Source organism: Triticum urartu, chromosome 4 (genome assembly GCF_003073215.2).
Source record: "Triticum urartu cultivar G1812 chromosome 4, Tu2.1, whole genome shotgun sequence".
NCBI classification, from domain to species: domain Eukaryota; kingdom Viridiplantae; phylum Streptophyta; class Magnoliopsida; order Poales; family Poaceae; genus Triticum; species Triticum urartu.
Window position 1 is genome coordinate 615,630,194 of NC_053025.1, and position 10,263 is coordinate 615,640,456.

The following is a 10,263-nucleotide window of genomic DNA, read 5'->3' on the forward strand; positions in this document are numbered from 1 at the left end:
AAAGTGAGTGGGAGCACTACAACATTTCTGATAAGTATATGTGGATGACATATTGTTGATCCAAAATAATGTAGAATTTATGGAAAGCATAAACGGTTGTTTGAAGAGTGATTTTCAAAGGAAGACCTGGATAAAGCTGCTTACATATTGGGCATCAAGATCTATAGAGATGGATCAAGACGCCTGATGGTACTTTCAAAGAACGCACACCTTGACATGTTTTTGAAGGAGTTCAAAATAGATCAGTCAAAGAAGGGGTTCTTACCTGAGTTGTAAGGTGTGAAGTTGAGCAAGACTCAAAGCTTGACCACGACAGAAGAAAGAGGAAGGACGAAGGTCGTCCCCTATGCTCTTGCCATAAGCTCTATACGGTATGCCATGCTGAGTACCACACCTGATGTGTGCCTTGCCACATGTCTGGCAAGAGGGTACAAAGGTGATCTAGGAGTAGATCACTGGATAGCGGTCAAAAATTATCCTTAGAAGATAAGGAAATGTTTCTCGGTTATGGAGGTGATAAAGAGTTCGACGTAAAGAGTTACATCGATGAAAGCTTAACACCTATCCGGATAGCTCTGAGTAGAGATATCGGATACGTATAATGGAGCAACAATTTGGAATAGCTCCAAGTGGAACGTGGTAGCAGCATCTACGATATGACATAAAGTTTTGCGAAATACATAGGGATCTAAATATGGCAAGACCCGTTGACTACAACCTCTCTCACAAGCATAACATGATCAAACCCAGAACTCTTTGAGTGTTTATCACATAGTGATGTGAACTAGATCATTGAGTCTAGTAGACTCTTGGATGTTGGTCACATGGCGATGTGACCTGTGAGTGTTAATCACATGGCGATGTGAACTAGATTATTGACTCTAGTGCAAGTGGGAGACTGTTGGAAATATGCCCTAGAGGCAATAATAAATTAGTTATTATTATATATTTCATTGTTCATGATAATCGTTTATTATCCATGCTAGAATTGTATCGATAGGAAACTCAGATACATGTGTGGATACATAAACAACACCATGTCCCTAGTAAGCCTCTAGTTGACTAGCTCGTTGATCAATAGATGGTTACGGTTTCCTAACCATGGACATTGTATTTCGTTGATAACGGGATCACATCATTAGGAGAATGATGTGATGGACAAGACCCAATCCTAAGCCTAACACAAAGATCGTGTAGTTCGTTTGCTAAAGCTTTTCTAATGTCAAGTATCATTTCCTTAGACCATGAGATTGTGCAACTCCCGGATACCGTAGGAGTGCTTTGGGTGTGCCAAACGTCACAACGTAACTGGGTGGCTATAAAGGTACACTACAGGTATCTCCGAAAGTGTCTGTTGGGTTGGCACAAATCGAGACTGGGATTTGTCACTCCGTGTGACGAAGAGGTATCTCTGGGCCTACTCGGTAGAACATCATCATAATGTGCACAATGTGATCAAGGAGTTGATCACGGGATGATGTGTTACGGAACGAGTAAAGAGACTTGCCGGTAACGAGATTGAAGAAGGTATTGGGATACCGACGATCGAATCTCGGGCAAGTATCGTACCACTAGACAAAGGGAATTGTATACGGGATTGATTGAATCCTTGACATCGTGGTTCATCCGATGAGATCATCGTGGAACATGTGGGAGCCAACATGGGTATCCAGATCCCGCTGTTGGTTATTGACCGGAGAGTTGTCTCGGCCATGTCTGCATGACTCCCGAACCCGTAGGGTCTACACACTTAAGGTTCGATGACACTAGGGTTATAGGGAATAGATATACGTGGTTACCGAATGTTGTTCGGAGTCCCGGATGAGATCCCGGACATCACGAGGAGTTCTGGAATGGTCCGGAGGTAAAGATTTATATATGGGAAGTCCTGTTTTGGTCACCGGAAAGGTTTCGGTTGCTACGGTAACGTACCGGGACCACCGGGAGGGTCCCAGGGGTCCACCAGGTGGGGCTACCTGCCCCAGAGGGCTGCGTGGGCCAAGTGTGAGAGGGGACCAGCCCCAGGTGGGCTGGTGCGCCCCCCACCAGGGCCCAAGGCGAAGAGAGAAGGGAAAAGGGGGAAACCCTAGGCTCAGATGGGCCTAAGGCCCACCTAGTGGTGCGCCCCCCTCTCTCCCCCCTTGGCCACCCCCTAGATGGGATCTAGGGCTGGCCGCCACCCCTAGGGGTGGAAACCTAGGTGGGGGCGCAGCCCCTCCCCTCCCCTATATATATTTGAGGTTTTGGGCTGCCATACACACGAGAACATCTCCTTCTTGGCGCAGCCCTACCCCTCTCCCTCCTCGTCTCTTGCGGTGCTTGGCGAAGCCCTGCTGGAGTACCACGCTCCTCCACCACCACCATGCCGTCGTGCTGCTGCTGGATGGAGTCTTCCCAACCTCTCCTTCTCCCCTTGCTGGATCAAGGCGTAGGAGACGTCACCGGGCTGTACGTGTGTTGAACACGGAGGTGCCGTCCGTTCGGCACTAGGATCATCGATGATTTGGATCACGATGAGTATGACTCCATCAACCCCGTTCACTTGAACGCTTCCGCTTAGTGATCTACAAGGGTATGATGCACTCTCCTTCCCCTCGTTGCTAGATTACTCCATAGATTGATCTTGGTGATGCGTAGAAAATTTTGAATTTTTGCTACGTTCCCCAACATAGCCGGCTTCTGGAAGGCGGCTCTCCATCCTAGTGTCTTGAGGGGCGCAGTCAGCCCCGATGTCTTGAAAGGTTCTGGGCCTCGGGTTAGCCTACCCGTGGCCCATTACTCTGACACACTATATGTGGAATAGAATGGTGGTTGTGGAGAAGACAAAAAAGGAGAAGGTAGTCTCACATCAACTAGGCGTATCAGTGGGCTATGGAGATGCCCATCAATAGATATATATGTGAGTGAGTAGGGATTGCCATGCAACAGATGCACTAGAGCTATAAGTATATGAAAGCTCAACAAAAGAAACTAAGTGGGTGTGCATCCAAGTTGCTTGCTCATGAAGACCTAGGGCATTTTGAGGAAGCCCATCATTGGAATATACAAGCCAAGTTCTATAATGAAAAATTCCCACTAGTATATGAAAGTGATATCTCAAGAGACTCTCTATATGAAGAACATGGTGCTACTTTGAAGCACAAGTGTGGAAAAAGGATAGTGGCATTGTCCCTTCTCTCTTTTTCTCTCATTTTTTGGCCCTTCTCCTTTTTTTGGCTTTCTTTTTTTTCGTCCGGAGTCTCATCCCGACTTGTGGGGGAATCATAGTCTCCATCATCCTTTCCTCATCTGGGACAATGCTCTAATAATGATGATCATCATACTTTATTTACTTACAACTCAAGAATTACAACTCAATACTTAGAACAAAATATGACTCTATGTGAATGCCTCCGGCGGTGTACCGGGATGTGCAATGATGCATGAGTGACATGTATGAAGAATTATGAACGGTGGCTTTGCCACAAATACGATGTCAACTACATGATCATGCAAGAAATATGACAATGATGAAGCGTGTCATAATAACGGAACGGTGGAAAGTTGCATGGCAATATATCTCGGAATGGCTATGGAAATGCCATAATAGGTAGGTATGGTGGCTGTTTTGAGGAAGGTATATGGTGGGTTTATGGTACCGGTGAAAGTTGCGCGATACTAGAGAGGCTAGCAATGGTGGAAGGGTGAGAGTGCGTATAATCCATGGACTCAACATTAGTCATAAAGAACTCACATACTTATTGCAAAAATCTATTAGTTATCGAAACAAAGTATTACGCGCATGCTCCTAGGGGGATAGATTGGTAGGAAAAGACCATCGCTCATCCCCGACCGCCACTCATAAGGAAGACAATCAATAAATAAATCATGCTCCGACTTCATCACATAACGGTTCACCATACGTGCATGCTACGGGAATCACAAACTTTAACACAAGTATTTCTCAAATTCACAACTACTCAACTAGCATGACTCTAATATCACCATCTCCATATCTCAAAACAATTATCAAGTATCAAACTTCTCATAGTATTCAGTGCACATCTATGAAAGTTTTTATATTAAAGCAAATTTCCATGTTGTTCTAAAGGACTCTCAAAATAATATGAGTGAAGCATGAGAGATCAATTATTTCTATAAAATAAAACCACCTCCGTGCTCTAAACGATATAAGTGAAGCACTAGAGCAAAAACTATATAGCTCAAAATATATAAGTGAAGCACATAGAGTATTCTAATAAATTTCAAATCATGTGAGTCTTTCTCTAAAGGTGTGTTCATCAAGGATGATTGTGGTAAACTAAATAGAAAAGACTCATATCATACAAGACGCTCCAAGCAAAACACATATCATGTGGTGAATAAAAATATAGCTCCAAGTAAGGTTACCGATAGACGAAGACGAAAGAGGCGATGCCTTCCGGGGCATCCCCAAGCTTAGGCTTTTTGGTGTCCTTGAATTTTACCTTGGGGTGCCATGGGCATCCCCAAGCTTAGGCTCTTGCCACTCTTTTTTCCATAATCCATCAAATCTTTACCCAAAACTTGAAAACTTCACAACACAAAACTCAAAATAGAAAATCTCGTAAGCTCCCTTAGCGAAAGAAAACAAATCACCACTTCAAGGTAATGTTATGAACTCATTCTTTATTTATATTGGTGTTAAAACTACTGTATTCCAACTTATCTATGGTTTATAAACTCTTTTACTAGCCATAGATTCATCAAAATAAGCAAACAACACACAGAAAACAGAATCTGTCAAAAACAGAATAGTCTGTAGTAATCTGTAGCTAACGCAAACTTCTGGAACCCCAAAATTCTAAAATAAATTTCTGGACGTGAGTAATTTAGCTATTAATCATATTCAAAAATAATTAACTAAATATTACTCTCCAAATAAAAATGGCAGCAATTCTCGTGAGCGCTAAAGTTTCTGTTTTTTACAGCAAGATCAAAAAGACTTTTCCCAAGTCTTCCCAACGGTTCTACTTGGCACAAACAGTAATTAAACACAAAAAACACAACCAAAACAGAGGCTAGATAAATTATTTATTGAATAACAGCAAGGAAAAAATATTGGGTTGTCTCCCAACAAGCGTTTTTCTTTAAATCCTTATAGCTAGGCATAAGATTTCAACGATGCTCACATGAAAGACAAGAATTGAAGCACAAAGAGAGCATCATAAAACACGTGACAAACACATATAAGTCTAACATACTTCCTATGCATAGGCATGTTATAGGCAAACAAACTATCAAGGCAAGCAAAAACTAGCATATGCAAGGAAGCGGAAAGAAACAATAGCAATCTCAACATAACGAGAGGTAATTTAGTAACATGAAATTTTCTACCACCATATTTTCCTCTCTCAAAATAATTGCCTATGGGATTATAATCAAATTCAACAAGATAGCTATCACATAAAATATTTTCAACATGATCCACATGCATGCAAAGTTGACACTCTTCCAATATAGTGGGATTAACATTAACTAAAGTCATGACCTCTCCAAACCCACTTTTATCAAAATTTTCATGAGATTGAAGGTTCTCCAAATATGTGTGATCTAAAGTTGACACTCTTCCAAACCCACTTTCAATAATATTTCAAACACTATTATCAATCTCATATTCATCATGGGGCTTAAATAATTTTTCAAGATCAAAAGAAGAATGACCCCAATCATGATCATTGCAACAAGTAGTAGACATAGCAACTAGCATCCCCAAGCTTAGGGTTTTGCATATTGTAAGTACAATTGACATTAATAGAATTTATACTATCATCATTGCAATCATGCTTTCTATTCAAAGATCCACCGTGAATCACTCCACAAAGTACTTCATCACAATTTTTAGATTCACGAATTTCAAGCAAAACTTCATAAAGATAATCTAGTGCACAAAACTCAATAGCAATTGGTTCATCATAATTGGATCTCTTAAAAAGATTAGCAAGTGGATGAGGATCCATAGATCTTAGGTTCTCTGTTTAGCAATAAATAAACAACTAATCCAACCAAACGAGCAAACGAGCCAAGTAAGATATCAAAGCAAATGGAAAGACGAACAGAAGAAGGGCGAATAAAACGGCAAGGGTGAAGTGGGGGAGAGGAAAACGAGAGGCAAATGACAAATAATGTAATGCGAGGGATAAGAGTTTGTGATGGGTACTTGGTATGTCTTGACTTGTGCGTAGACTCTCCGGCAACGGTGCCAGAAATGGCTCGTTGTCGGAGTCAAATCTTGACTTGACTTGGCGCGAATCTCCCCGGCAACGGTGCCAGAAATCCTTCTTGCTACCTCTTGAGCACTGCGTTGGTTTTCCCTTGAAGAGGAAAGGGTGATGCATCAAAGTAGCATAAGTATTTCCCTCAGTTTTGAGAACCAAGGTATCAATCCAGTAGGAGATCACGCTCGAGTCCCACGCATCTACACAATAAAATAAGAACCTCACAACCACCGCGATAAAGGGGTTGTCAATCCCTTCACGGAAACTTACGAGAGTGAGATATGATAGATATGATAGGATAATATTTTTGGTATCTTATGATAAAGATGCAAAGTAAAATAAATGGTAATAGAAATAGCTAAGTGTTGGAAGATTAATATGATGGAAGATAGACCCGGGGGCCATAGGTTTCACTAGTGGCTTCTCTCAAGAGCATAAGTATTACGGTGGGTAAACGAATTACTGTCAAGCAATTGATAGAATTGAGCATAGTTATGAGAATATCTAGGGATGATCATGTATATAGGCATCACGTCTGCGACAAGTAGACCGAAACGATTCTGCATCTACTACTATTACTCCACACATCGACCGCTATCCAGCAAGCATGTAGAGTATTAAGTTCATAAGAACAGAGTAACACTTTAAGTAAGATGACATGATATAGAGGGAAAACTCATGCAATATGATATAAACCCCATCTTTTTATCCTCGAGGGAAACAATACAATACGTGCCTTGCTGCCCCTGCTGTCACTGGGAAAGGACACCGCAAGATTGAACCTAAAGCTAAGGACTTCTCGCATTGCAAGAAATATCAATCTAGTAGGCCAAACCAAACTAATAATTCGAAGAGACTTGCAAAGATAAACCAATCATACATAATAGAATTCAGAGGAGATTCAAATATTGTTCATAGATAAACTTGATCATAAACCCACAATTCATCGGATCTCGACAAACACACCGCAAAAGAAGATTACATCGAATAGATCTCTAAGAAGATCGAGGAGAACTTTGTATTGAGATGCAAGGAGATATAAGAAGCCATATAGCTAATAACTATGGACCCGAAGGTCTGAAGTCAACTACTCACACATCACCGGAGAGGCCATGGAGTTGACGTAGAGGCCCTCCTTGATCAATGCCCCCTCCGGCGGAGCTCCGGAAAAGGCCCCATGATGGGATCTCTCGGTTACAAAAGGTTGAGGCGGTGGAATTAGTTTTTCGTGGTTCTCCTGGATGTTTGGGGGTACGTGGATATATATATAGGAGGAAGAAGTAGGTCAGTGGAGAAACGAGGGGCCCACGAGGGTGGACGGCGCGCCCAGGGGGGGTAGGCGCGCCCCCTACCTCGTGGCTTCCTTGATTGTTTCTTGACACCCACTCCAAGTTTCCTGGATCACGTTTGTTGAGAAAATCACGTTGCCGAAGGTTTCACTCTATTTGGAATCCGTTTGATATTCCTTTTCCGTGAAACCCTAAAATAGGCAAAAAAACAGCAATTTGGGCCGGGCCTCCAGTTTAGTAGGTTAGTCCCAAAAATGATATAAACGTGTAAAATAAAGCCCATTAACATCCATAACAGATAATATAATAGCATGGAGCAATCAAAAATTACAGATACGTTGGAGAAGTATCAACCCACACCTTTATAAAGAAGGAGTAGTTGGTGTTATTAGACGTTGTGTACCCGAGCATGAACATGAACAGATCCTACGCATGTGTCACTCTGAGGCTTATGGAGGACACTATGCTGGAGATAGAACTGCACATAAGGTATTGCAATCTGGTTTTTATTGGCCTACTATCTTCAAGGATGCCCGTAAGTTTGTCTTGTCTTGTGATGAATATCAAAGAATTGGTAATATTAGTAGACGTCAAGAAATGCCTATGAATTATTCAATTGTTATTGAACCATTTGATGTTTGGGGCTTTGATTATATGAGACCGTTTCCTTCCTCTAATGGGTATACTCATATTTTAGTAGTTGTTGATTACGTTACTAAGCGGGTAGAAGCTATTCCAACTAGTAGTGCTGATCATATCACCTCTATTAAGATGCTTAAAGAAGTTATTTTTCCGAGGTTTGGAGTCCCTAGATGCTTAATGACTGATGGTGGTTCACATTTTATTTATGGTGCTTTTCGTAAAATGCTTGCCTAGTATATGATGTTAATCATATAATTGCATCTTCATATCATCCACAGTCTAGTAGTCAAGTAGAATTAAGTAATAGAGAGCTTAAATTAATTTTGCAAAATACTGTTAATAGATCTAGGAAGAATTGGTCCAAGAAACTTGATGATGCATTATGGGCCTATAGAACTGCATATAAAAATCCTATGGGTATGTCTCCATATAATTTTTTCTGGTAAAGCATGTATCTTACCTCTTGAACTAGAACATAAGGCATATTGGCCCATTAAAGAGCTCAATTATGATTTCAAACTTGCCGGTGAGAAGAGGTTATTTGACATTAGCTCACTTGATGAATGGAGAAACCCAAGCCTATGAGAATGCAAAACTGTTTAAAGAAAAAGTTAAAAGATGGCATGATAAAAGGATACAAAAACGTGAGTTTAATGTAGGTGATTATGTATTTTTATACAACGCTTGTTTAAGATTTTTTGTAGGCAAACTCCTCTATAAATGGGAAGGTCATTGCGTCATCGAGGAGGTCTATCATTTTGGTGCCATAAAAATCAACAACTTCGAAGGCAAAAATCTAAGGGTGGTGAACGGTCAAAGAATCAAACATTATATCTCAGGTAATCCCATAAATGTTGAAACTAATGTTATTGATACCGTAACCCCGGAGGAATACATAAGGGACACTTTCCAGAAAGTTTCTGCCTCCGAAAAGGAATAGGTATGTGGTACGGTAAGTAAACCGACTCCAAAACAGTCATAATAGCAATTTTTCTCCATTTTGGAATATTTAAGAAAATAGGAAAATAAGAAGCAGTCCGGGAAGGACACGAGGGTGAAGGGCGCGCCCCCTGCCTCGTGGGCACCTCATGTGCTCTCCAGACTCCGTTTTCTTGCACAATACTTCTTTTGGTTGGTAAAAATTCACTATATAATCTCCCGAAGATTTTGACCACCATATCACGCAAATATCCTCTATCTTTGTTTCGAGCTGTTTCTGCTGCAGATTACAGCAATATGTCATCCCAAGATTCGGAGGGAGAAATCTATGTGGCTGATTACCTTGCAGATCATAAGGTCTATGGGGACTTGGAGCATTGTGGTTGGACCATGGAGGAAGAATAATACTATGATCCTAGGGGAAGGGAGGAGACGAGCTCAGATGAAGATGAAGTCCCATTACCTCAACCTGGGGACATGCATGTGGAGTTCAAAAAGTCAAGCCTCCCCAATAGAGCAAAGAAACCTAAGATCAAGTTTATCCCTTTTCGTCTCTTGCAGGAGAACAAACAAGAACTATTCAAAAAGGTATTAAGCCTTGAGCGGGAGATCGAGGACCTAAGGGAGCAAAATTCTATCCTCAAGCGCAAATTAAGGAAGAAGCACACTCCATCAACAACTCCATCATCACCATCCCCGAAGAAAGAGACATAAGCACATGTGTATGGACACTCCCCTTGGCAACTACCAAGCTTGGGGGAGTGCCCCGGTATCGTATCACCATCACACTTTTATCTTTACCGTTTTTCTTAGCTCTATCCTTTTGGTAATATCTTGATCTAGTAGAATAAAGTTTTAGTATGATCTAGTTTTGAGTTTTGCTTTATGATCCTTCTATGTAATGGAGTCCGTGAGCTATATATAATAAAGATTAGTGTTGAGTCAAGGGCTTGATTATCTTACTATGATCTTGAGGGAATAAAATAAAAGAAAAAGAAATAAAAGAAATAAAGGGATCATGTGGATCTTATGGAGAGTAATGACTTCACATATAAAGAGTATGATGAATAAATGTTGTTGAGAGTTGACAAACATAGTTTTGGTCATCGTTGCAATTAATAGGAAGTAATAAAGAAAGAGAGGTTTTCACATACAAA